Here is a 26,962-nt window from a genome sequence, read left to right on the forward strand (position 1 = left end):
GCAAATACATCAGAGAGGAAAGTTGCTGCTTGCAAAACAACTCTGTCCTAACAGTTCTTTATAATGATGTGAAATTTCAGCTCTTAACATAATTAAGTGAGCAATTTCCCATCATGACCCTTATGGGTTTTTATGTTGCTGTGACTGAGGAAATTACTAACTTCAGGTCTAAAGTCAGATACTTGTCTTTCATAGCTTTGAACAAATATGAATCTTCTATGGAAAAATAATTTCTAAGATACAGCAGGAAGATACGTTATCTAGATAGATCGTGATTAGTGTGAAATGAGGAAGGGAGCTTCCAAAATCAAATCTCTGGCAAATCTTAGTATTTAAAACTGGGATTTCCTAAAAAAAAAAGGAAAAAGACCCAAGGAAAAAAAAAAAAACAACAACAAAAAACCACAAAACCAAACAAACATAAAAGAAAACCCCAGGCAAACAAACAACAACATAAAACCCCTTACAAACACACAAAACAATTGAGAATTTTTTCAACAAATTCCCATTTTCACAGTTTCACATGACTTTTAATCCTTCAGAGCAGACAGGTTGATGGGCAGATAATTTTTATTAACTCCAAAATCAGTATTTTTCAGCAGGTTTTCTTGCACATAGGTTAACTGGAGAGGTCCTAAAATTTCTCAGGATTGCAGAACAATATCACCCTGGTTTATGACATCCTTGTGTAAACTGAGTTTCTTTTGTTAAATCTGGAAATTATTCCTTAAGCAGAAAGATGAACTGTACTACATTCAATTGGAGTGCTCTGCTTGCTGTATTTCACAAGGGCTTTGAAAAGCTTTTTTAAGGAACAACTAGGAAATCATATAATCCATTTTCTAATCACTTCTTGCATTTGACAGAGATGTGTGGGAGAAAGGTGGGGTGGTGGAATCTACTCAGATGTTTCTTTTAGGTTAAATATCATTCAAATAGTAATTACTGGTGCTTAAGGTGGAATATTAATGGCATTCAGACCATTAAGATAATGTATAACATTATGTGCTATACATCAATACCACCCAGGCTTGCAAAACCATTAGGACTTGCTGTATTAAGGGGAAACCCACTCACTCAAGGGCTTGTTGGTGACTAATTTATTCCTCTTGCCTTTGACTATGGTCTGTTGGAGACTGAAAACATTTAAAGTGAAGCAGTAGAGAAAAACTGTGCCTGTAAAAAAACATGTACTCAAAAGCTAAATAACATGCAATGTCATTTGAAAGATTCTCCTAATCTAATTCCCTCTGTTTCCATACATCAAAAGTAGATTACAATTTTAAGTTTCATGCTACAATTACTCACAGGGCTTATCTGTAAATGAAATTCAAGAACATGACATGAACATAATGTGCTGGCAGAAGACAGGGAGACACAGCTAATCTGCCTCCTATCACACTTTATGTCACTGTCCCCATTCATAAGAGGGACTGCAGTTGCTGGAAGATATGTTGTGAGCACAGTCCTGCTTTCTTTGCAATCCTTGACAAGATCTCCCCCACCTCGGTGTAAAGCTGTGCATTAACCATTATCTTCTCTGTTAGAAGTGAAATAACCCAAACAAAAGCCTGTCTGGAAAATATTTTTCTTCGGAGCTTTTATCAGAAAGGCATTGACATGTAAATGAAAAATTAAAAAAAAAAAAAAAAACCTCAGGTCTTGCAGGTCCTCAAGCCCTTTGTTATCCACAAAAATGCATTGTGAAAATATTAGTTCAAATGGCACTGGGTTTACTCCTCTTGTTTAAATACAAACACTACAAAAAGCAGTAAAAAGAAAGTTTTTCAGATGCAATTTCACAGAAATCTGAAGATGAGAGCACAGAATGTGACAGCATACCCACATTTGCACACTAAATAGGACATCATAAAGAATGGCAGGGGCCTGAGTTTTACTATGTATAGGAATCTAAAGTATTTTCAGATTTTTTGAGACTGTTTTTTTCACTCTCTTGTTTACCAATGCCTCCTGGAATATTTAGCTCCCTGTTCTTTAAATGATGCAATCAGAAACTTCTGGAACAAAATGGAGAAGAGTGTTCAAATGAGCCTCTTTCTAGCAATCCTAGTTTAATATTCCCGCAAATATTCTGCTGGTGTCAGGGAAATGTTCTGTTCATGTAAAATCCAGAAAACATTATTTAGGATAGTAAGGAGCTCTACCACTACCAGAAGCTCCATTTAGAAGACAAGAAGAAGCCAGACTTCTTGTATGCAATGTATTCTCAACAAGCCAGCTGACAAGCTTGATTTCTGTTTCTGATATGTGTCAGGGGTGCAAGGGTTTAACAGCAGCAAAACCACAGGAGAAATAGCAAATGACAGAGATCTACCAACTTTTTAAAATTCTATGATGTACATTTATGCAATAAACACCAATCAACCAAAATAAACTAAGATATTTTTGTTAAAACTTTTATTATGAGCTACTCATAGAAAAAAGATATTTTGTTAACAACAACCTAAACTAAATATTACTATTTTTCATAATTAATATTATACCATCAGTACAATAGCTTAAAACCTCTCAATCTCCATTGCTGACACGTAATATTAAAGTCAGAAAATTGTGTTCTTGGTATCTGGAGAAGTAAAGAAACGTTAACTGATATTTTTTTTTTCCCAAAGAAAATTTTGGTACAGAAGAGAACAGTATTTAAGTCTTACAACAGTATTCATTAGATTAATCTTGCTCATTTAGTAGTGCCTTGCTATTCTCAGGTATTGCAAAAAAGTTCAGGAAGGTTTAGATTGTCTTAATGCATATTTAATTTGCACCAGTTTTCAGATAATGAAATTATTAAAAAATATTACACCAAATAAATACACAAATTTCCCAATTTTACTGTATCAAACTTTCTCTGTTTTTTTTTTTCATTGGCATCCTGGTCTGCATTCTGGGTTTGAGTGTTATGTGTATTTGTGGTACTACAAGTAGGTGATAGCAAAAAAAAATTATGTAAGTTGAAAAAATGCACTCTTCCCTTTAAATAAAATTCACAGCACTTCTTGTGGCAGGAAAATGGTTAATTTTCTTTTAAAAACATGGAAAAAATTTAAGATAAGCATCCAGGAAATTGCCTTGCCTCTTCCAAATGCAAGTATAACAAGCAACTGACCCTCCATCCAAACTGAATTTTACCTTGCCTTCTTCAAATTAACAATATCCACTTCATTCTTTTTGTTCTTGGATTTTGCAACAGAACATTAAAAGGGAATTATTGCCTTCAGGATTGTGACCACCTCTGTCAACATTCCAGATCAGAGTATTTAAGTAGAAAATAGAAGAAATGCAGTATTTGCTTCACCGTTAGGGTTACTGGTTATATGGGACACACAGCAGGAATAGATTGCATCAAAATGCACCATTCACAGTCTTTCCAAGTGAGAATTACTCTTTAGTGATTGGAAATATGTTAGTGATGATGGCAGGAGGTTTTCTGATTTCCATTGTCTCTTCTGAGAAATGCTGTCCTGTTTTTTGACTAAGGACTACGGGCTCAAACTGCTGGACACAATGGTCCCTTCTATATTTTAATTGCCAGGGCATTGAGGCACTTTGGCTTAGTACAGATGTACATAATTTCCCTTGGCTAGTTCCTCAGCTATCCCCCTAAATTGCCTCTAATTTCCTGGAGTTAATTGTGTAGAGTGCAATGTAAATTTGGTTGTTTTTGTCATAGCTCACCATCACTGGAAAACCTCCAGTGGCTGACAAGTGGGTTTAATGAAGCACCTGACCTTCAACTGGGTCATCTCCAAGCTTGTTAGTGCTCACGTTAATGACAGACTTGGAAGAGATACTTAGTGGTGTGCTCAGGGGCACATACACACACCGTGCTACACGAGGAAAAACATCCCCAAGATAATCTTATAAAGCATTCCTTAGTTTGGAACTTGCAGGTTTCGAGGCAAACTTATTTATTGCACAGCTAGGAAAAGAGGTGAATTACAGTTTAATTGCTGTGTTATTCTCCATTTTTACATACAGGAGCCAAAGGCATTTACTCATAAAAGTATTTTTATTGTAGTGTAGGACTCAACGTGATTTTTTTTTTTTTTTTTTTTTTTTTTTTTTTGTGGTTTAACCCTGATAGGCAGCTAAACATCACACAGCATCTTACCCACAATGAGATGAGGAAAGAATTGGGAGGGCAGAATAAAAGAGAGAACTCATGGGCTGAGATAAAACCAGTTCAACATGCAAGCAAAGTAGAATAAAGAATTCATTCACTGCTTGCCATGGCCAGGAAGGTTCAGCCTTGTCCAGCAGAGCAGGTCTCCATCACACATAATGATGGTTTTTTCAATGCATTTTTCAGGTCTCATGCTGAGAAAAAGTTCAGCAATTTGCCATATCCACAACAGACTTTTCAGGATGTGGGTCAGTTCTTTTTTCTTTCAAAATAGGAAGCAGGTAAAAAACTTGCATTCAAATATTCACTGAATTCATGAGCATGCCTGTAGGGTGGCCTCCAAAGTGTTGAAATTCTGTTGGAATAAAAGAAACATCTATGACTCATTGATTATTTAAAAACTACAAAGAGTTATGGTACTTTTGTAGAAAGACTCAGGTGAGTTAACTGGAGATATAAAATATTTCCTTGTGTCAGGAACCCACCTGGGCTCCTCTCTCTGGCTCTGTAGAAGGTAATTGTGTCTTGCTCTTAGAAAGCCCTGAGCTCTTTTGGCTCAGGTAATCTTGGAAGAGTTCAGCCTGAGGCAGAGATCAGCTCAGGAAATTTTAAGAATGAAAAAAAGGGCTCTTATTTTACAAACTGCTAGTGAGGCAGCATTACCAGCCACACATAATTAGAGAAGTCTGTGTTTTGTGGGTTTTTTTTTGCCTTTCTGTGTTTGATTGCTTTTTTTTTTCTGTTCTGTAACAGAGAGCAGCAATTATCAACAGACAGGGGATGGGATCTTTAAAACAACATTGTCTGCTTTAAAGGTCTATTAATTTCTTCTTACAAAAGCTATCAGCTTTTTGGCTATTTTCTGTTGATTTTCACAGTTTTGTTTCAATTCCCCTATGTCAACCACATTAGTTGTAAAGCTAACCTTGAAAGCAAGAAGTGATAAAAGGTAATAAAAGTCAATTAATCCTGGTAGTTTAATACCTACTCTATTAAAATGCTTTTATCTGCAATATTTCTATAATTTCAAGATTCAACTATTAAAATGTTTTTCCAGATTTTGTTTTTCCCTGAAAACTTACACAAATAGAAATTTACATAATGGGAAAAAATCTAGCCTTACTTGATTGTACACTATCTTTTTCAAAAGTAAAAATTAATTGCGCAGAATTTTTAAATAGACCCTACTTTTAAATAGACTTTCAATAGACATTTTAAATGTACATTATACCAAGCAAAATAATACACTATAGATAAAAGATGACTACTTATTTCTTGTGGAGTTTCTTGTATACTCACTGAAACAAGTGAAAATCCTGATTAAATAAGACCAAAGATAATTTGGTTCAGATATTTTCAAAATCAGGAGAACTAATTATTTATGTGTGACCATTCTGAAGTTACCTTGGGAAACCAAGCAGTCTTTAATGGAGTAAGAGGAAAAAAACCTTATAGAACAAAAACAAGAAAATCTAATAAATTTAAAAAAATAAAAAATAAAAAAAACCCTAAACAAACCAAACCAAGGATTAGAATTACAGTTTTCAAAACTATCACCCTGGTCAATATTATTTTCAAAATTGTTCCTAAATATCTTATTGTTAGACAACATTCTATTTTTTTTTTTTAATTTCTCATTTGTTCATTTCCATTTGGCTTTAGATGTCAGGATCATAATGAAATTATTAGAGTAAGAAAATAGCTAACATGAATCATGTAGTTTTTAATTTCCTTTTCACAGTTTCATATTCCATGGGGTCAGGCAAAAGAAAAAAAAAGAAAAGTTAAATTCCTAAATGTATCAATTGATGCTCACATTTTGAAATAGACACAATGAATGGTGTGATCCTGATGAATGAGAAAAAACCTGCCCCAATATTTCACAATTTGCCAGGCTGTTATTGTCATTGACAAATGAAGCTTTAATATATCTAGTTCTTCTAAGGCAAGCTCTGCAGAACAGATGTTTTTTTTCCTAATATGACAAGTATTAAAATATCTTGTGAGCATCTTGGAATTTTAAGTCCTCCTAAATGAAATATGTCAGAAATAACATGGACAGGAGGCTCTTAAATAGAAGCAACACAGGCAGTCACGTCTGAGCAGGATCCAGATCTCAAGCTCACACTTGGCTGTGACATCAGCTTGCTCTGGGACTTTGGGCAAGTCATCCTCAGCTCTTTTTTTTTCACTGTGTAATTGTTCTTGTCTACTTACATTGTACAAGTTCTGTGGCCTAGATGGTCTCTTACAGCATTTCTACACTACTGAAATCAGAACACATGTAAATATCTGTACTGCTGTCCAATACTTAAATGCATCTGACATCTCTGGAAATACATAACTCATTTATACAGTCTGCTGAATCACGAAATCGGAAAGTAAATCACAAATCCACAAATTCACCACAATTATTTTTCCCAGTTTCATGCCATCATCCTCAAAGAATATGTATGATGCATCCCCATAGTGGCACTCTATTTATTTCAGTAGTTCTTAATGATCTTTTAAACTTCATTTATTACATAAGCATGTAACATGCCATTTACAGAAACAATATGTTTCCCACAAAATTTTGTTAAACTCCTTTTGAGTATAACAGAAACTGAAGGAACATAGTCCCTTGTAATTATGCATCCCTTTTCTAGACTGAAACCTGGAACAGCCTTAGCAAGTCTCTCTGATAGTATCTGTTCTGCTGGGAGGGAACTAACATTGTGAAATGGAAGTTTTTGAAGTCTGTCTTATTTTTTATGATGTTGCTTGAACCAGGCATAAAAAATATAAGTATATAACAGTAATCAGATTTAAAATCAGCAAAATATAGTGTGTGTATATATAGATATACCCCATGAGGTTAAAAAACCCATATGATTTATACATTTACGCACACACATAAATATAAATAAAACATACAAGTAGTAAGCAGACAATTAATTTACATTTTCCTCTCTTAACCATGGGGCTGCTCATCTCACAAATCATATTTCTGTGGGAAATGAAAGGTAGACTGCTGCCAGCATTTTGTAAGAAATAATGACACACTTTACTACCTGTAAGTGCTGACTGAGTGCTTCTGCTTTTCCTTCCCAAGGTGACTGTAACACAGATTGATGAGAGATTCCGTAGGACTGCAAAGGTTAAAGATGCAGACCTGGAGCTAGAAGGCAGCCCTGACACTGATGGAATACAGTACAATGAGAGTAGCCACATTATTGTCCCATCCTCTGATAACCAATGTAATATGAAAACTGACTAGAGGAGAAGGGAACAAATTAAATCCATTAATCAAGCATATCTGTGCTAAACAGTTGCTCTGAAGAGAGGAACAAATGAAAAATATACTGTTTGTTTCTATACTTGCTACCACCAGAGAAAAAATTAATTATAAAGCTGTGGCTCAACTATTAGTTAAGTTTTTTCTTGAAAAAACATTTATTGCTTTGTCAAAGAACAAATGAACCTCATTAGGGAGATTAGTTTCAGCTGATCATTTTGCATTAGGACAGTCTAATAATATATCCTTTAAAGATCCATTCAAGGAAATAACTTCAAAGAAACAGAGTCCATTCTATTGTATTAGACCTAAATCAGAAATATATGATTTGCACTAGCTAGAAGTCAATTTTTTTTTTCATATTGCCCTGGTAAAGTGGTTACTCTGTTGCCTGGAGTCAGCTGTTTGCAGGTATTCACAACGGGGTCTCTCTGGTTAAGGGGTCTTACAATTCACTCCCAAAACTCTGCTCTTTAGTGCATTATCTGAAATCTGTCTAGTTCCTGAAACAACTCAAAAACCCTAAGTAGGGATTGGTGTGGGGGGAAGGGGGTTGGTTTTTGTGTGTGTGTGTAATAAAATAAGTTGAACCTCAACAGAATTCTTCCAAAACTTTCTATTTATAAAGGGAAGGAAGGTATGTGGAAGTTCTCTAATCTAAACAGAGCAAAGAGTAGAGGTTGTTTTCATGCATTGCTCTGTCATCCTGATGGAATCTTATGAAAGCAGTCCCTCCCCTTTGGAAAAAAGAGAAGCCAGCTCTCTATGAACTGGAAGCCTTCAAGGCAAATAATTACCTGGAGAAGGTCAGAGAAGTTGTGCATCTATTAGCAGAAATGGGTGAGGGTTTGAAGTGCAGCATTTCTGCCAAAGTTTTTAATCCCTTTTTCAAAAAGGAATTTCTTTATGGTGAAAGCCTCAGGTTTGCAATGGGCTCTTCTAGAGTGCTAGGCTCCTCATGATGTAAATGACTCCTCTGGGGAATTGAACTGAAACTGTGAAGATAAAGCAGGCAGATATCACACAATAATTAACTTGTCACTACTCAATTGACCTGATTCCCACTGGGAGTCTAGAGGCAAAGAGGCAGTTGTCAGACATCACAGCTAAGGAAGTCTGCTTCCATTGTTTTTAGGTCTCATCAGTAGCATCCTTGATGGGCAAACCTATGGGAAGAACTTACAAAGCACTTGGTACATTTGAGAAACACTTTCTTCCCCAGGGAAGTAGTCTTATATTGCAAAAAACGCCCTGCTATTATTTTTCACACTTCAACACTGATACTGTGTATTTTCTTGCCCAAATATTTATTTTCCAAAACCTTGAATAAAACTATATTTTGCCTGTGTCCTCTGCTGGAATTGAAAAAAAATTTAAGATGTTACTGAGGGGGATGGAGAAGGAGTTATAACAGCACATGGAAACACAGATATGCCAAATTAAGCAGGCCTGATTTTCTTAGACCAACTAAGAGTTGCTCTATCCAATTATTAGTCATCCACAGAGCAGCACAACATGGATTCTCACCTGCTAAAAGAACAATATTTAAAGATTAATTTTTTTTCAATTGTGAATGGATTCATGGTTCAACACCAAAACCAAGAGCCCCTTCAAAAAACAAACAAACAAACAAACAAGCAAACAAACTACAAAAAAAACCCTGATAACAGATTAAATAATTTTAAATCTAATTTGTTTAAATATGGAAATCTATCTGGAGCAGAACATAAAGTCTGACCCAGAGTCTCCATTACCTTCTGTTGAAGTGGTTTAGCTGGCTTTCTCTTTCCAGAGCATGGTGTAAAATGCAGTAGATATCAACCCAACAAAAGCAGCTGCAAAGAGACCCTTGATAGTTCCTCTTGAAACTTACCTTCAATTGCAAAGCTGCTTTTTGTACAATAGACACAGATGTTTCCTGGGGGTAATGTTCAAAATTATTGAGATTTAACTGCAGACCTCACACTTGTACTGAATGTCCAGGCATTCTTTCAGTTTAAACAAGACAACCTTGTCTGTACATTGCTTTAACTCCCATTAACTCCATTTTGGTAACCAATCCATCCAGCCTTAAGCTATTTTAGCAGGAAAGAATATATTCAATAGAAGTCTCACAGGGTGTTTCAGTGCTTGTCTTTCATAATCCACCTCTGTGGTAAGTGACCAGAGGTTATCTTTAAACACATTTCTCTTTTAGGTGCATGACAGGATAAAATCTTTGACATTATGTCCTTAGCAGGAGATGACTGCATTAGCCTGTGCTCCCCATGGTGCCATTTGACAGACTGAAGTGTGAATGGTGATATCTGGAAGGGAATGTGTCATGGGCATAAAGGGCCATGATTCAAACCTCCCTTCTTGTTTTTTCCACTGCTGGAGAACTTAAATAGCCTTAGTTGTGGGAACCCCAGCCTTGCTCTGGGGTCCTATGTGGTGGTAAAATTCCTCCTCCAACCCACGCTTCCAAAGAAAAACTGCACAGGCTCTTGCTGTTCGGTCTCAAGGCAGTTTATGGTGAGTTATCTAAAATATTGTCTTCTCGAGCTGCAGCTGCTTGGTCAGTGGCCTGGGCAGAGGCACACACACACCCTGACATCCTCCCTGTCTGCTGTCTTCTTCTTCACCCTCCCCGCCCTGGGCTGCGGCTATCTTTTATATGATATATTACGTATTACATGTTCATAGTTTTCCCCCAATACGTACTACCTATATTACAAAGTGCTTTTCTACTCTAAACCAATCTGGAGTTCCAACATCACTAAGAACATGGAGGTAAGGAAGAAGAAGGAGGAAGAACAGGATCAGCCCACTTTCCTCCATCTTAGAACTTCTGACTCCCATGTACAAAATAACAACCCCCCTGTACAGGTACTAAAACACCCCTGTAAAATACTAAAAAAAATTCCCCTCTGTTTTGTAACTACTTTTACTATATTATCTAACCCTTTGTGATTGCTTGTTCCACCTCCAAAGTTGGTAACTCATTCCATGGCTCAAACTCAAAATCACAGCTGTTTCCAGCCGCCTGCCAGGGTCTAGAATGCTTCTGACCAAGGCCTGGAACCTCTAAAAATGTCTGAGAGACATTTTGAGTTCCAACACTTAGTCAGAATTCAAGTCATCCTTTGTGGAAAGAGCACTTTAAAGGTTATCCTGAAGAGCTTTCTCTTTTACTGTAGTAAATCTTCTGTGAATAACAGGCAACTGACTACCATAAAAAGACAATATTTTCTGGAGCCTGTGCAGTCTCTGATGACTCTGGCTTGTAGCTGCATTCATGATTTTGAATGATAAAAGCAGCTTCCACTTTCTTCTGTATAGGTGATAGAAAAGGAGATGGCATGTGATAAAACTATCTGAAATATCTGTTACTGTGAGAGAAGTTTGCAAGTCAAGGAAGGTGACTAGCCAAACATAATACCGGCAACAGTAAATATTTATGAAACAATAATTTGGACTACTGGTGCTTAGCCACAAATGGTAAAAAGCATGTTTGGGTTTTCTTCTAAATATGGAGAGTGTGTGTGTCTCTAAGTAAATGAACTAGAAAATGGATAGTGGATGCTATTATATCTACAGCATTTCATAGAGCTGAATAGCAGCAAATAATGGATTAGCAGAATACATATTAATAAAATTTATTATTAATAAATAACATGTTTTTTGTTCAGCTGTCTTATTGGAAAACAGAGATTAATGAAAAATGGAGAACCAGCAAACTTAGGATAACTGAATTTTGAAGAATCACAAGAGATTATCAATATAACTCAAGATTGCTTTAAAATGAGCTTGAAAAGATTGAAAATTTCAAATTAACCTTCCACTGACAGCACTTGTGTGTGATGTGAAAAGTTGGAGTTGTAGACTGAAATAGGCAAATCTTGAAACTCAGTGTATCATTTTAGAAGGCAATTGTTTCTCTTTTTTGTGTGTGTTTGGGATGAAGTGTTTTCCTCTGTTATTTTTTATATGAAATGCTTTTACAAGTGTTTATTATTCAAGACAGAATAAGCAGACAAATTTGGAGAGGGCATGCAATCAAAAATATTTATTGACAACTTTTTTTAGGCTGGATCTACAGAGAGCATGGCTCTCTGGCTTGGACTTATTGGAACATTTGAATTTTTGTCACCTATTTTATCAAAATAATCTACTGTAGTCTCATCTCAGAAAACTACGTTGACACAAACTCTTTTTACAGGTTTGTTGACTGAAAACTCAAGTGTTTATTTTAGATTTATTCAGGAGGTAATTTGTTCTGATACAACTACAGCTCTTGAGGCTTTCTACACAGCTTTCAAGATAATTTTCTATTTCTCAAGAGGTTAACTTGATATGTAATGGGTTTGACTGCCTGCTAGATATGGAGTCTTCAAAAATCATTTATGATTAAATTTTTGAGACTATAATCTGAAAAATGTGCTTGTATTAGCATTTCATCAGAAAGCTCAAATGACACTTGGAAGCATAATCCATCTGAATTCAGATGCACCTTGTGGTAGCTCCACCACTCTCTCCCCAGATATGCAAACCTAATCAGGCTTGAATCTTGAAGATTTTAGTTAGCATTAATCAGTTTGAGGAGAAAAAGTTAAAACACTTCAGGAATGTCTCTGGAGACTTCATCTTCCCTGAGCAAGGAGGAGATGTTATTGCAAAGGGCAGAGCAGTGTCTCTGGACACGCTCCTGGCACTGCTGCAGACACAGGCACAGGATTTCTCCTCCTGCTCTCAGAGCTGTCAGGAAACTCTGAGACACCAGCTGTGGTCACAGGAACTGAATTAATGACCACAAACTGCAAACACACTGTAACCCCTCACAAACTCTCACTCCTGCCGAGATCAAGTTCAAGCTTCTTCCCCAGTCGAGAAATTTGACCACTAAATTTCTTTGTTTGTTTTTTTTTCTTTGTTACAAACAAATTATGTTTTCTGCCTTCAGGACTCATAAGCTTTTCTTCTTTCAGAAACAGCTGATTTCTAATGCTGCTGACCTACAACATTTCTTACCTTATTAAATTCATTTATCTCAGGGAGGGCTGAAAGCTGAATTCCTTCCAGGAATCATTCATTTATTAATAACTGTCTCTTTCACATAAATAGTTTGTTTTATTAATTTACGTTATTCTAGCTTTGACCAGTGAAGTTATTTTGCCTTGCAGTGTTAAACCTAGAGTGGAGAAAAATTTTAAGATGCAAAACCCCTAAAATTAGTTTTGTGGGTCTCATAAATTACTCATTTTTTCAACAATTTGATAAAGTTTTTATCTAAGTTGTTTATTACTTCTGTAATATAAGGAATTGTTTCTCATACATTAAAAGTTAATATCTAAGGAAGAGTAATGTTAATATAAGCTAATGTTAATATATGCAAATCTCTAATATTACACATTTTAAAAATGTGACTAATATTATCAAATATATAATTTCAAAGACTTTTTGAAGATCTGAATTCTCCAGCTCTTAAGCTAAAATCAAAATCCAGACATATGTCAAAAATGATTTTGTTAAATAGATTAATTACATCTAAAGTAGATAACAGATTTAAAAAAAAGCAAAACTAGAATTTTTCCCCATAGAACTACATGTTAAATACTACTACTACTACTACTACTACTACTACTACTACTAATAATAATAATAATAATAATAATTCCATATTAGATGAGAAAGGAATCGAATTCAAACAAAAAAGTCAAATAAAATTCTTCTTAATATCTAAGTATCACTATTTCTAACACTTTAAAGACTTTCTCACATAAACAGAAGTTTTGTTCTCTGGTTAAGCTAAATTATAAGGAACAAGAATTTGATTGCAGCTCCATGTAGAATGATTCCACAGATTATAGTGAGAATAACAATAACGAAGTCTATAGTATTGCAGTTTAAGTTAACATCTCATGAGGATTTACACTGAAGAAACTTAAATCAGGATGCAGACACTGATGATCCAAAAAAAAACCAAAACAAACAAGAAGACTCTAAACTCAACTAACCAAACAAAAAAAAATCAACAAAATTAGTGAAAGGAAGCATTTTTTAAAGTTACTTTTGTGCAATTTATATTCTCTTTAAGAAGCTTCAAAATAAATCAGATTCTATCTAATTACAAGGCCCACTTCTGCAATTTCTACTTATCCATTCATAACTGGTTTTTCATTTAACAGCAGTATTTAAAATTAGGTGTAAGCAAAAGACAGATGGCTGGGGGCTAAATTCTATATTCCAGACAGGTCTGTTATACTTGTTTCTCCTATGCATCACCTATTCCTTTTTCAAAGTTGCATTATTTTGTACTGAAATTGAGTGAATTTACAACAAAATAAAATTAATTTTACCCATGTCTCCAAAGTGGATGGAATCTAGCAAGAGTTCAAGATTTGCAAAACTTGTGCAGGTGCCTAATTATGAGTTGGTTTTTTTTTAATCTTAATCACAGGATATATTTCTCTGTTGAAACATGTAACAAAATAAATGAGATTATAAAAAAAAAACAAAACAGAAACTATTTCATTTTCACTTGGTTAAATTTCTAGACAGGTAAAATTTAGATGAATGAGCTCTAAGTCAAGCTTCTCATTTTGACAATCTTATTACAAATAATACAAATTAAAAGAAGCCCTCCCTCAGATCCATGGGAAAGACCTCTCACATAAGGATTTACAAATTTCTGATCATCATCATCACAGCTTTTCTTTGTATTTTCAAGGCAAGTATTTCAAAGAATCCTTATTTTCCTGGAGATAAAGATCCTCTATTTATGGAAATTCTAATTCTTTTTCAAAGCCCACCATTCAGAACACCCCTATCAAGTGGATGTTATTCCATATTCAACTCTCAGCCTCATACTGGTGCAAATGAAGTTATTTCTAATTTTGATGGCCTTTCTACATTTCTTTGCATTATCTGCCATACTACAAATACTACATTATGCTGTGTGTTAGACCGTGGTGCTATAGTTGGTTTAGGTAGTGTGGACAGAACACATTTTCCTTATGTGCCCATCTCCTTATTCAAGGCACTCAACATCTTCATTAAAATTATTGCATTAATAAGCACAGGAGAGGCCACTGAAAACTGATTATCCCTGCAAAAAGGGATCTACAGGGTTTGAGGGGACCTACAGGGAAATTAAGCAAGAAAAATTACAGTATGTTTTTCCTTGCATAGGTGAATATTGGAAACCCCTGCAGGAAATCTGTAGAAAAGTGAGGTGCTGAGAAGTAATACATCATAAAAAAATGGTGTTTTGACATGGGAATTGATTTGCTTCCCCCTCCCCACCTTTTTTTATTTTTTTACTTTTTATGAAAAAACACCTATCAAATTAAATTAGTGTTTGAAAAAAAATGAAATGTTCAAATTAAGTTGTGAAATACAAACTCTCTTCTTTAAAAGAACATATTATTCAAATAGTACATAGTGAGTAGACAAAAAAAGAAAGATTTTCATCCTTTCATTCAATCTATTATTAAAGATTTAGGTTGACACAGCTGTAAAATAATGCAATTCAAATTTTAGGTTTTGAATAAAATAATAATTTAAAATTACACTGCACAATCCTAAAATAAAATGCTTACACATAAGTACCCCACATTTGGAAGTAGTCATTTAGCATTTTCATATCATGTTCAGCTTTGTCCTTTTACCAGCTGATGAACCCTTGGATGAAACAAATCAAACCACAAAGAAACTTCAACCCTTCAGCTGTGTTAACTGGAATGAATTTACTCAGAATATATAAATGCCTTTCTGGATCATTCCAGGAATAGAGATACGGTGCATATGAGTATTCATACAGACTTTGGGACCTGTTTAGAATTCTGTATAAAGCCTTGGGAGGCTACCTAGAACAGAGGCTAGAGAGAGTTAAAGGAATAAATATTAAATGGCCTTCAAAGGACACACCTTGGGCAGTACAAGAGCCCGGCCATGGCTCTGCCCAAGATGGACCCAAGATTAACAACTGGTCACAAGTTGTCACACTTTTATAAGTTTTACATATTGGGATTAATTGTTTTATCAGAGCTTTATATTATGAAGTCCCATCCTCCCAGATTGCTCTCCTCATTTCACTGTTGTTTACACTTTTTGGGCCTGAAGCTGCAGCAGTGTTCTTGGTTCTCAGGCTGGAAAAGGATTGTCTGACTAAACAGTGAGGAGAACTTGCTAACACTTTATGTGAAGTTCAGAGTCACACACCAATACAGTACAGAATCTGAAAATATGAAAGCTAAAACTTGAGGCATCAGTAAGACTGTTCCACAAAGGCTTAGGCTGGCCCAGGAGATGTTCCCTTGAGTGCAGAGGAAGCGTGGGATGCCTGGCTGACGCCAAAAGGCTGGGTGGGACCCAGTAATGGACTTGTCACAGCAGCAAGGAAGGAGGTGGGATTGTGATCTGAGGGAAATAAACGAATGCAAATGAAGAAATTTGACAGCTACTTCCAAGGTTGTCCCAATTAGTTAGACACTAGTAAAGGAGGAATATTACATACATAAATACCTTGCTATCCCAAGAAACTGTTTTCATGTAGAATTCAAGTCAAATGAAGGAATGTCACATAGAGTTCTGCTGGGCGCAGCAAAAACAGCAATAAAACAAGTCTGTGTGTATGGCTTCGTTTGCTCTGAGGAATGATGAGCAACGCAGAAAAGTGTTGAAAAAGTTCTCTCAGGGAAAATTGAATCCTGAAAGATAACTAGTAACAGGAGGAACTTTTGCTCAAATTGCTTATTCTTTGAAATAGCAAGGAATTGCATATCAATCTACAAAACCTGACTGTATCTGACAGCATCCACTGGGTGGTCTTTCGATTGAGTCCGAAGTGGAAATGGCTGGTTGGTCCTGTCTCTTCATTCAGCACCTGGCGTGCAGAATTGTCACTCTGATATCACCTAGCACTGTGTGTGTAAGCTGATTGTCAGTAAAGGAGAATTTTTTTTCTTTCTGGTGTTTTATCTGATACCCTGCCCTCAAAGCTTGGTATCCACCGAATCATCTGTAGCCAGCAATACAAAACAGATGATTTTTTTTTTTTTCTATCTCATAGCAACAACAATTAGGAGTCTTTATCTCTAGTTTTTGATTCATAAAGACAAAATATATTGTGAATATAATAAGGCAACGATGAAAATAAAACAACACTGCACCAGTGCTAGCTTTCACTGGATGTTTTACTGCAATCTCTACCTCTTACACTTCCAACTTTTCAAACAAATTAAATCAATTCTTCACTTTGGATGCCAGTTGGATTTTGACAAGTAAAAGATGAGATGATGTCCTTATAATGTGAATAACTCTAAAACCGACTTGCTCCAAATATTATTTCTGCAACTGCAATTTTTTAAAGAACCTTATTTTCATTAGAAATAAGCAAATGTATATGTAAGAGCATCCTAGATTAATGCTCATTAATGCTGGAAGGCAGCCATGAGTGCCTCATCTCTGATTCACATTGAGTCACTGCACCTTCTCCTGGTTTCAAAGTCAAAACCTCCCAGTCTAGATGTGAGATGTATTTAATCTTCAATCAGGCCTCAGAACAGCCTGTCTCTCTTCTGGCTTTAGCAGCACGAGCTCGGTGACACCAGGCTCCTCGTCAACATTAACAGTGTCTCCTGAGTGAATCTCTAGGAAGTAAAATGAAGGCAACTGAAAATAAAATATGCCTACCTGTGTAGGTGGCAAGAACACAAAGTTTAGGGCACAGAACACTGCTTTGTTGGTGTCATCTATTTTGGATTAGATAAAAAAAGAGCAGAGGGAAGTAATTTTTCTGAAGAACATTATGTAGAATCACAAGGCTATAAGACCTTTGGTCTGCATCCTGACACTGAAAAACTCTTCTCTACTGTACATTTCTTACCTTTCTAGCCCTAAGTAAAATAAGACCCACAAGGAATTTCATCATATCTCCTGCTAAGATTATCTTATAGAAGATATGTTGTAACATAAAGAAGCATTTTTCTCCTAACCATTTTGAATAAAATTAATTTCAGATGTTTCTGAACATTTCTTCTAATCCTGACTGATGCCTTTGCTGACATTTTTTTTCACTGGAAGAAATGGAGGAATATCTAAATATTTGAAAGTCAATATGTTTCCCTATTGTTGATCAACTCACAAAGTTACTATGGATTTATATTCTATTGTTTTCTATTGTTTTTATTTTCCATTGGTTTTGTTTTTCAAACAAATTACTTTAGAAATATTTAAAGAGAGAAAAAGATTTTGTATTGAAGGAGAAAAAGAGATTATACAATAGCAGTTTTAGAATTGCTTCAATTCCCTGCTTTTGCCAGGAAACCCACTTCCCATGCCACACAGAACTGGGTGAGGATGTCCTCCAGGTCCCAGGCTGGAGCATCCTCATCCTTTGAGTCCTGTTTCTTACTTTTACCTCAAAAATAACTCAATTTTTTTAACCACTGAACTGGTATCATTTGAAATAACTTTATTATATGTGAAATCCACAACAGATTGTCTCCTAGAATCTGCAAAAAAGCAGCAATTACCCAAAGAGACAAGAGATAAAAGTAGTTCTCAAGCATTAATGTTAGCATGCATTGGTACTGGAGAAAGATTATATGCATATGTATAAATATTCCTCCCTTTTATACTATAGAAATACAGAAATTTATAAAGAAAGTCCAAGTGAGGATGAGATTTTAGAAATCTTAATTTTTCCAGACTGAACTGCTTATCACTTTTAAATCACAAACTTTTGCAATCAACCTAAGAAGGAAATAAAAGGACAATTTATTTTTGCATAGTTATTTTCTAAATTTGAGATTAGAAACTGGAAGAAATGTAGGACTCTGTCAGGAGAGATGCAGCAAAGCCTTCAAACTTTTGGGTTAACCTTTATGAAAAGTTAGAAAATCACTAATTTCTTAAACCTCAAAGACAGGTGTTTTTTATTCAAGAAATAAAAAATGAAGCTAATTGGGGTGAAAAACTACATCTATATTTCCTGCTGTATTTCATTTTCTTCTGCTTTTTATTCTCATACATATACATACTTAGGTTTACGTAAAATCTTGGAGATCTGCAATGCTGAGGTGCAAATCATGGCTAGAAGTGAAATATTCTCCCTTCTCATCTACCTAAAAAACTCAATTGCTAAGCTGCATCTTTGGAATGCATGAGGATAAAGAAGACACTTGCTGTCACTGTGGTTTAAAATATTTTTAAATAAAACTTGTTTGGAACCCAGGTATGGGTTGCCACTCAAAATGGCAGTGGGAACTATTTACTATTTTTCTACAGTAGAAAGACTAGAAGTTTAATACTTTTAGACATAATAATGCTTGTGTAAAAAGGCTATAGGTGCTCAATATTACCTAAAATTCTGTCCTTTGTCAATTTTTTTTTTTAAGAGTAAGCTAGAATTTGGCCATCCTATTTGGGCGTAAGAAAAATCAGTAGTTATCTAACAAGAAAAATCCAGTGTTAGCATATTTAAAATCCTTTACACACAAAAAGTACATAGAAGTATTAGTACAAATTTTCTGATCAAACATGCATTTCATAGTCCTAGAATATTGCAAATGGTATTTGAAGTACAACCATTAAATTAAACCTACCAGGTAACGAGTCTGCTTTATCCAAGAATTTCTCGCTCATCTTTGTCCTGTTTTTTTTTAAACCTCAGATTAAAACATTAGCTGGCAATATGTCAGCTCTAAAATCTTTCTGGAAAAAGTCCTGTTTCTGTCAAAGAAACATTTTGATGGGCTGAATGATATTTTAGTGATGGGCTTTGATAATGTCTCAAACTACATCTGAAAGTGATCTATGCAGCACTTCATTTTAGGTGTTTGTCTTGGTCCTCTTCATGAAACCACACGATTTCCCAGAGAAAGGAGAGAAACATAATTGGGGGAAGGAGGCTGGTTGGATTGTTTTTCAATTGTTCTTCTCTTTTCAGCATTTTAAGAGCTTAGTAGGCACCCAATGTCACCAAGCACAAACTTCTTCAATATTGTGCCTTCACCCGAGATCCTTTTCAACAAAACAAACAATGTAAAAATAAGCACTGTTTATTAGATTAATAATTTCAGAGGATACATGTGAAAAGTCATGATGGAATGCAAAATTTGACAGCAAAGTTTATCACCGTTGTCCTGAAATATTCTGTTTTTCAACATAAACATTACAGCTAGTCATATTAGAAGTATTTGGTGCACATGTTCACATTTTGTTTTGTACTCTATGTTGAGCACGGTTGTCATATTTTTGAAAGGGGTGAATGGTGAGGAAAGGGACAAGAGGGGAGACAATGTGGTGGCTGCTAAAAAGCTACACAACGCCAAGGGAAAAGAGAACAAGTTCACGAAAAGTGGAAGACCACAATGAATTATTAATTATACATTACTTACAGCCATCCCTGGGTCAGACAGTCCCTGAGCAGCAAAATGGAGACTGGGAGACCATGCTGGGACATATCACTGTGTCCCTGCTCTTTCTTTGCTCTGGTCCCAAGGCAGCCTACATTGGTCATTCTCCAAGACAGGATTCAGGACTACCTGGAATCATACAATAGATACCAATATTACAGCTCAAAATCCCTCTTATTGGTGGCCAGTTTTATTTCATATATATAGATAAGCTTTTACAGAATGTTATCCCATTTGTTTCAGGACCACTGATAAGGTACATCTTGTTCATTTTATGTGCAGCTTTATTCCCTTGAAACCTGCTTCAGGAAAGAACAGATAGGCAAAACCTGCCAGACTGCAAGCTTTAAGTAATTTAAAGAGCAAAGTCTTATCATTCCAACAAAGTTCTCAGGCAGAAGTAAAACAGAAAACATGATCAATGCCACAAAGCAAAGTTCTCTACCTTATCTGGAAGGAGCAATAAAAAAAATACTTCCTGGTAGAACTGATATATTTCTGCTGCTGATATAATTCTATGGATAGTTTTCTTTAAAATAATAAAAATTAAATAATTTTTAGACAACAGAGATTTGAATAATAATCCACACAGATGATGCTCATGTACCCATGAAGTATCACTGCTAATTTTAAACATTGAGATATAAACATTTGATTTTCTCATTCTAATACCTTGTTTAATGTGCCAGCAGCACCCTACACAATCATTCCTAGTAAAAGTGAGTTCCAAAGTTATGTCTTTCTCAGTAGCCCATCATTTCAGGGTGACCAGCAGAGGGTGCCTGGAGAAGCATTCAGAGTCAGAGTACTCAAATTCTGCTGGATTCTCTGGCAGCTTCTATTTTGCTATGTTTTATGGATTTTCTGAGTCAGAATAAATGTTAAATATCAACAACGGATCTTTATTAATGCCATTGTGCTTAAATTAGTTATATTTAATAGCTCTTGCTTGCTTTTTATCTCATCAATGTTTGTGATCATTTTAGAACCAGTCTAATGCCACAACATCCTATGCAAATGTGATTCACTCTTTATCTGCCCATGATGTGAATAAGCATCTACTTTGTTCCAGTTAACAATCACTCCCTCCTTTTTTATGAGACATTCTTCATTTCCTTTCTTGCAATCTTGATTTTACTGTCTTATGTCATATTCTCCCTTCAGTGCTCTCTCTTTCGTTCTGAAGGGTCCTTGTCTATAAAATTATTCTTCATACAGAAACCATTCCATAACTCCTTTGATTTCCCTTCTATCTTTTCTAGTTCTTCTATTCCATTTTTAGATAAATGTTCTTGATAGCAAAAGATAATCTTATGGATAAAGCATTAGAGTGTGGTCCTGGAAAAAGGAATTATGTTTCTGCTTGTGTCACAGATCTTATGCATTATTCAGTCTTCTTGTCTGCTTAATTTTGAGTAACTATTCACTGCTAAGTGGAAATATTCTTCAGAAACATGGAACATTTCTGCCTTCAGCATTTAGAATATAACCACTACAGGATATTTTGATATGAAATTATTAATTAAATGACACTATGAGTCTACTTTGAGTATTTTTTTAAACTAATTGAGAACCTCAAATATTTGGAACAGACCCCTAAAGAATCTCAGAGAGCACACAGTACCTTCAGGAGGAGCTCTACTTCAGTGTCTGTGCCTCTCTCCTGTTTGGAATAGCAGCTTTTCAGATGTTGTTTCCAAACTATTCATAACTCCTAACTTTGAGTAAACTTGTGATAAAAGTCCAATATTCTGGATGTCTATGTAAGTTAAAACAGACCCATCTCCCATTTAGGTAATATACACCTAGATATTAAAAAGGTGTAAAAACTTTTACACCTGATAAGCAAACAAACAGTTCTCAATTTCCACACTGCAGGTGAATTGCTTTCATAAATGATAACTCACTGATTTCTCCTAATAGAAAAGCATTATTCATTTTATGCTCTAAAAATGGGTAATGCAGAGAAATCTAGAGAGAACATTGAATTTTTCTTTTGTGAATGTGCGACAATTTCTCCAGTGATATCCAATGATATCTGAATTCTATCATCCAAATGGCATCAATTGCACCACCTTTAATGGCAAACCTGCATTCTTAAACAATATGAGGCTTTCTAGATTTATTTTTACTAAGAGAGAGAAGCTTCAATAATGTCTGTGGCCTGATGCCAGAAAGGCAAACAAGGAGGATGTCAAACTAAATAAAAGAGCAGTTGGACTCCAAGCCTCAAATTAAAACATTACTTTCTAATCAGTGGATAATATCTGAGAATCTCTGTGCCTTGACATAGAGCCTTAGGTATCTCAGCTGCAGTCCAACGAGCCCTAAGGCTTTACCCACACTCACAGCTCCAAACTTAATTTATGTACAAAAAAGAGACTAAGAAAAATCCTCTGTAGGGGTCAAAAACTTTTTATGAAGGATTTGACATATTTTCCAATTGAGAGTGCTTGGTGTAAAGACAGTTAGTAAAGACAGGGAAACACTGTAAAGTTTATTTCTCTCTCTTTAGGCATTTATAAATGTGGACTTTCAAATATGCTGTGGCATAATATCAGAACATGTCCTAGGTATTTAACAGCTGCTTATTTAATTGGGAAATGTCTTCATAGCACTAAAAAAATATATTTCAAAAATTCTATTATATAGATAAGATGAGATTATACTCAGTTGGTTTCTCTGTGAATATAAATAAGACAATATATATAATTTGAATATAATTGAGAGTTTTGGTTTGTTTCACTGAATGCACAGAAATTGTTTTCAGGACTCCATGTGCAAAGCAGCACCATGAGGCACAGGTTGGGTTTGGTCTGTTATTTACAGAGGACAGGAAAACAAAACAGGAATTCCTGTTTCCCTAAGTGCTTTCCTGGGTGACTGCCAGAAGACAGGACTGCCTTTCCCAGGTTTCAGTGTAACACTTCAGGTACTCCTTTTTGGGAGGAGGAAAACCTTTTCCCCCAGTACAATCAACAAGTCAGTTCTATTCACAGCAGCAACTGTTAAAGCATCAACAGCTGTCAGTATTTTGGGTGTCAGATTACACAAACAAGAAAGGAAAGCAAAATTGGACAGTAACATCTTCTAAAGATGACTGCTCTCCTTACAAACCCACTCCAATCTCACAGCAAAGTGCTTAAGTGTTTAACCATTCTATTTTCCTGTCTTGCATTTAATTTGATTTTCCACTTAGGGAATGACTGCACTTAATTGATCCATAGAAGCCCATCTCAGTGGAAGAAGTGAAGTCTACAAAATTCATCAGGGAAAAGCTAATGAAATTATTAGACACAAGCGTCTCCCAGACATGGCCCAGTAAAATTTTATTTCATTTAAAAATGAAAGATACTGAAGCAAGGACTATTTGAGGGAAGGCATAAATAAATAAAATACCGTGGATGATTTGCTGCAGAACTATTGAAAATAGAATTTTAAAAAGTGTTTGGGTATAGTTCTAGGTGAGATAAAACTTGTGATGTAACATGCATTATGAATGATCTGCACTAGGAGAAGTATAATTTGTATCCCTTCATTTTATATAATGAAACAAAAGATATCCTGTAAATTAACAACTATGGCCATAAATCAAATATTTTCCATTACTTACTCTAAAATGACCCAGGCAGTGAATCTTAAAAGATAACTTCATTTTTGAGTATCAGAAGTATCACAAGTATCAGTAAAAGTCATATTTGTTCTTACACAAATTTTTTTCAGTCTTCTGCCTTTGAACAAAATTGTGTTTAGGCATAAAAAAGGTACTTTTTAGAAGGTATTTTCCTAAAAGTATTTATGGTCTATATATATGAAAAATAATATTTAAGCAATTCCATCATATTCTTAAATGCTGCTTTAAAACAATCCTATTTACATTAAACTTCATTTTTCTCCACACTATTTTCCCACACATGCACCTATCAGGAATGTTGGATTTTTTTCTTCTTCAAAAATGAAGTTTGTGTATATCTTTGACTATGACTGCACTAACACAGAGGTTTTCAGCCTTATGAAGTTTTGTTCTGCAAGATTTTGCACAAAGAACTGTGCCTCACATCTTCCAAAAGCACCTTTCAACACAAATCTTAGTTAAAATCTCTTTGTTTCACCATGGTTGTATTTTTACTGAACAGTACCAGTGGAGCTGCTTGGACTCTCTCCAGACCTAATTCACAAAACTTCTCTAAAGACCTTCAAGAATGCAAAGATCATGTGATGAAAATCCAAACTGGAAAAATCTCTTGCCCTTACTTGTGTCCCACGGGATTTTTTTCTTCACTATTTGCCAGACTTTGATAACCAGACAAGCTCCTCTGCCTCTCCTTAAATCTTTGAGTCCTTACAGCCTACAAAATACAACTTTGCAGTAAACAGAAAACTCTGGGACTAGCTGTTGTCAAAACCCACTTTATGGGATATCTTCAAATAAACTGAGCTACCATCTCAAGTCTTTTACACATCTTTTAAACCATTTCTAGCTGATTTTCCATGAAAATGCAGAGCTGGTTCATAAAACAAAATTCTAATTCTGGTGTCCATCTGGATAGCATAGCTGGAAATTGCCTTCCCTTCCTGCAGCTGAATCTCAGTATAATCTTTCAGGGCCCAGCATCTGGGATTTCTAAAGCCATCTCCCAGATCACCTGCTGTTCTCACCTGCTTCTGATTATCCATTATTATCATTGTCCATATTAATAGCAATATTATTTTTGAAATCAATAATAATAAGACAATAAGTCTAAAGACACAACATCTCTATAGATCACTTTGGTTCAGTACTTACCAGATGAAAGTCAGGTTTCCTCTTTTCCCCTTCTTTGTATAAAGATGTTAAAATAAATATATATACATTTTGACTTTTACAATGACAAGAGACAAGGATATTGTCATGTATGTGTCTTGTCTCTGCAGTTTCCAGGTAAATTATTTACTTATTCAGACTGTTGCACATGTTTGTTTTCACATTCAAATATTAGTATGACATCTCTTATTTTAGCCTCCCAGTTTGGAGCTCTTCACAAAGTGCAAGGACTTTGTACATTTAATTAGCTCAACCTCTGATTCAATATTTGCATGTGGCCAGCTCTGTGGAAACAAGGCATTGCAATGCTTCACTTTCATCTGAAGAACTTTTTTTTTTCTGTAACACTGTTGGTCCTTTCTAGGCTCTTCAAAGAAATTTCGCTGTCTTTTGTTTTTGCAGTACACAGGACCAAAATACCTATGGAAGATCTAATAATGAGATAAGTTTGCTGTTGTAGTTATTTTTCACCATGAAAGATGCAATGCCTGAAAGTACATTTCTAACTAGGAAGCCCATGTGAATAAATTCAAAGTATGTTATTCCCCTTTAAAAATGAGCTGACATTTATGTATTGTGTATGCACATGAATCCTTATACCGAGCATTTATGTCTCTTTTTAGGTTCCACAGATTACCAGATTTAATCACCCCTAACTCAGCCTACTGGTACTGTATTGAGGGTATTATAAGCTTGCTGTCATTGGCACAGAAATCTGGTTTTGGTGACAAGAATTGTGTCCAAGGAATTGTGTCTGTGTTTGGCAACACTGAGAGATCAAAACACAGAGTGCTGACTCTTCAAATCTGCCCCTCCTTACAACATCACCTGCTAGACTAGATAGTATACAACATAAAATACACTAAATGTCTTCATTTAGGAAAGCCCATATGGCTTTGTTTTTACTGTTCTTCTCATGGACAAAAGCCCTAAAAACTGAATTTGGTTTTAGTGTTACACAGTCATACACAGCAAGCTGCAAGCTGCACTTTAATAACTTTGGCTGTGTAACAAAAGGTCACCCAAATTTCACTGATGAATTGGTAATAGATGCTTTGATGATAAATTCTAATGACTATCCAAAAATCCAGTTTATAAACCAGTCCAAAAGAAAAATTTGCTGTTTGAAATATTTAAGTGTCAGATCTAATGAGTTGTCTCCTAGTTTCTGAAATACTTCCAGAAAACTAAAGTATACTAGAAAACTTTGCAGGAACTGGTGAAAATATGATAATCAATAGTGGAAATATCAAAAAATCCAATCAAATACCCTTATAAAAATATTCCCCTCATGTCATTAACCTTGTCAATCATTCCTTTAAATAAATCCCTGTTTAAAAATAATAAAAGGAAGGAAATGTACAAGTACATACTTCTAGAACGACTTCATAAATTGATTAATTTTTGACATATTTTACTCTGATTAATGAGAACAAGACAGCAGAAATATGTGAAATATGTTAACTGAAGAGACAAGTACACTCTACTTTTTTATAATATCATTTTTCAAAGTGTTTTCTGAGCATTATCTTAATTTAAATACCCAATACCCCGCATGAAATCTGTCAACTCAAGGATTGTTTCTTACAATCATTATGGCAAGACCTTTTATTATTGCTGTTATGAAAATAAAGTAATAGGTGATTTTATAGCTCTGATGTATATCACCTCACTAATATGTGTAGATCTTCAACTAACAGAGGTGGATCCCTCCATCTGTACTCTAGGAGAGCTAAAATCTATTCAAAGATTCCACAGGGACACCAAAAGACCACAAAATTCCTTTCTCCTCGGCTCATTACAGCACCAGGGTATTAGTAAATTAGTTATTAGTTATTAATTAGTTATTAGTTATTAGTATAACTCCACATTTCTAGAATATGATCAGTGCGTGAGAGATTGACAGGTTCCAAGAATCACATCAAAAGATTCAACAAGAAGCCAGCATTTGAAGTTAAAAAGGTAGAGGTGACTCAGTTTCCAGGGGTTTACTTTAAATGTCTAATCATTGTTCTGACTCTGGAAAATATTTAATATTTAAAAATGTAAAAAAAACTCCAAAACCCTGACTCTTGAGATTATTTTTTTTTTCTTTTCTTAATGTTGTTGTTCTGAAAGTGATAAGTGATATATCAGGACTATGCCTACTATTTGTACTCCATAAAACCTACAAATAAATTATCCTCACTGGTGACAGAGATGGAAAAAATAAGTCTATATTTAAGTTGATGGGACATCTGTGTATGCGAAATCTACAAGATCTAGCTGGTAATAATTAACATCTTTAAATGTAACTTCCTTTTCCATGTCTTTGTAAGGAATTCAAAGTCATCTGGAAGGTA

The 26,962-nt window shown here is 35.1% G+C and overlaps 1 long non-coding RNA gene across 1 annotated transcript; it reads right to left on the minus strand.

The window, feature by feature from the left end:
- Window positions 1–4,075: 4,075 nt before the first annotated feature.
- On the minus strand, window positions 4,076–24,811 carry LOC110475178 (uncharacterized). Its single transcript, XR_002466217.2, has 4 exons — window positions 24,603–24,811; window positions 19,799–19,945; window positions 8,213–8,410; window positions 4,076–4,493 (listed from the first exon to the last, which is right to left on the minus strand). It is a non-coding gene; the product is annotated as an uncharacterized LOC110475178 (long non-coding RNA).
- Window positions 24,812–26,962: the final 2,151 nt, after the last annotated feature.

Source organism: Lonchura striata, chromosome 2 (genome assembly GCF_046129695.1).
Source record: "Lonchura striata isolate bLonStr1 chromosome 2, bLonStr1.mat, whole genome shotgun sequence".
Taxonomy (NCBI): domain Eukaryota; kingdom Metazoa; phylum Chordata; class Aves; order Passeriformes; family Estrildidae; genus Lonchura; species Lonchura striata.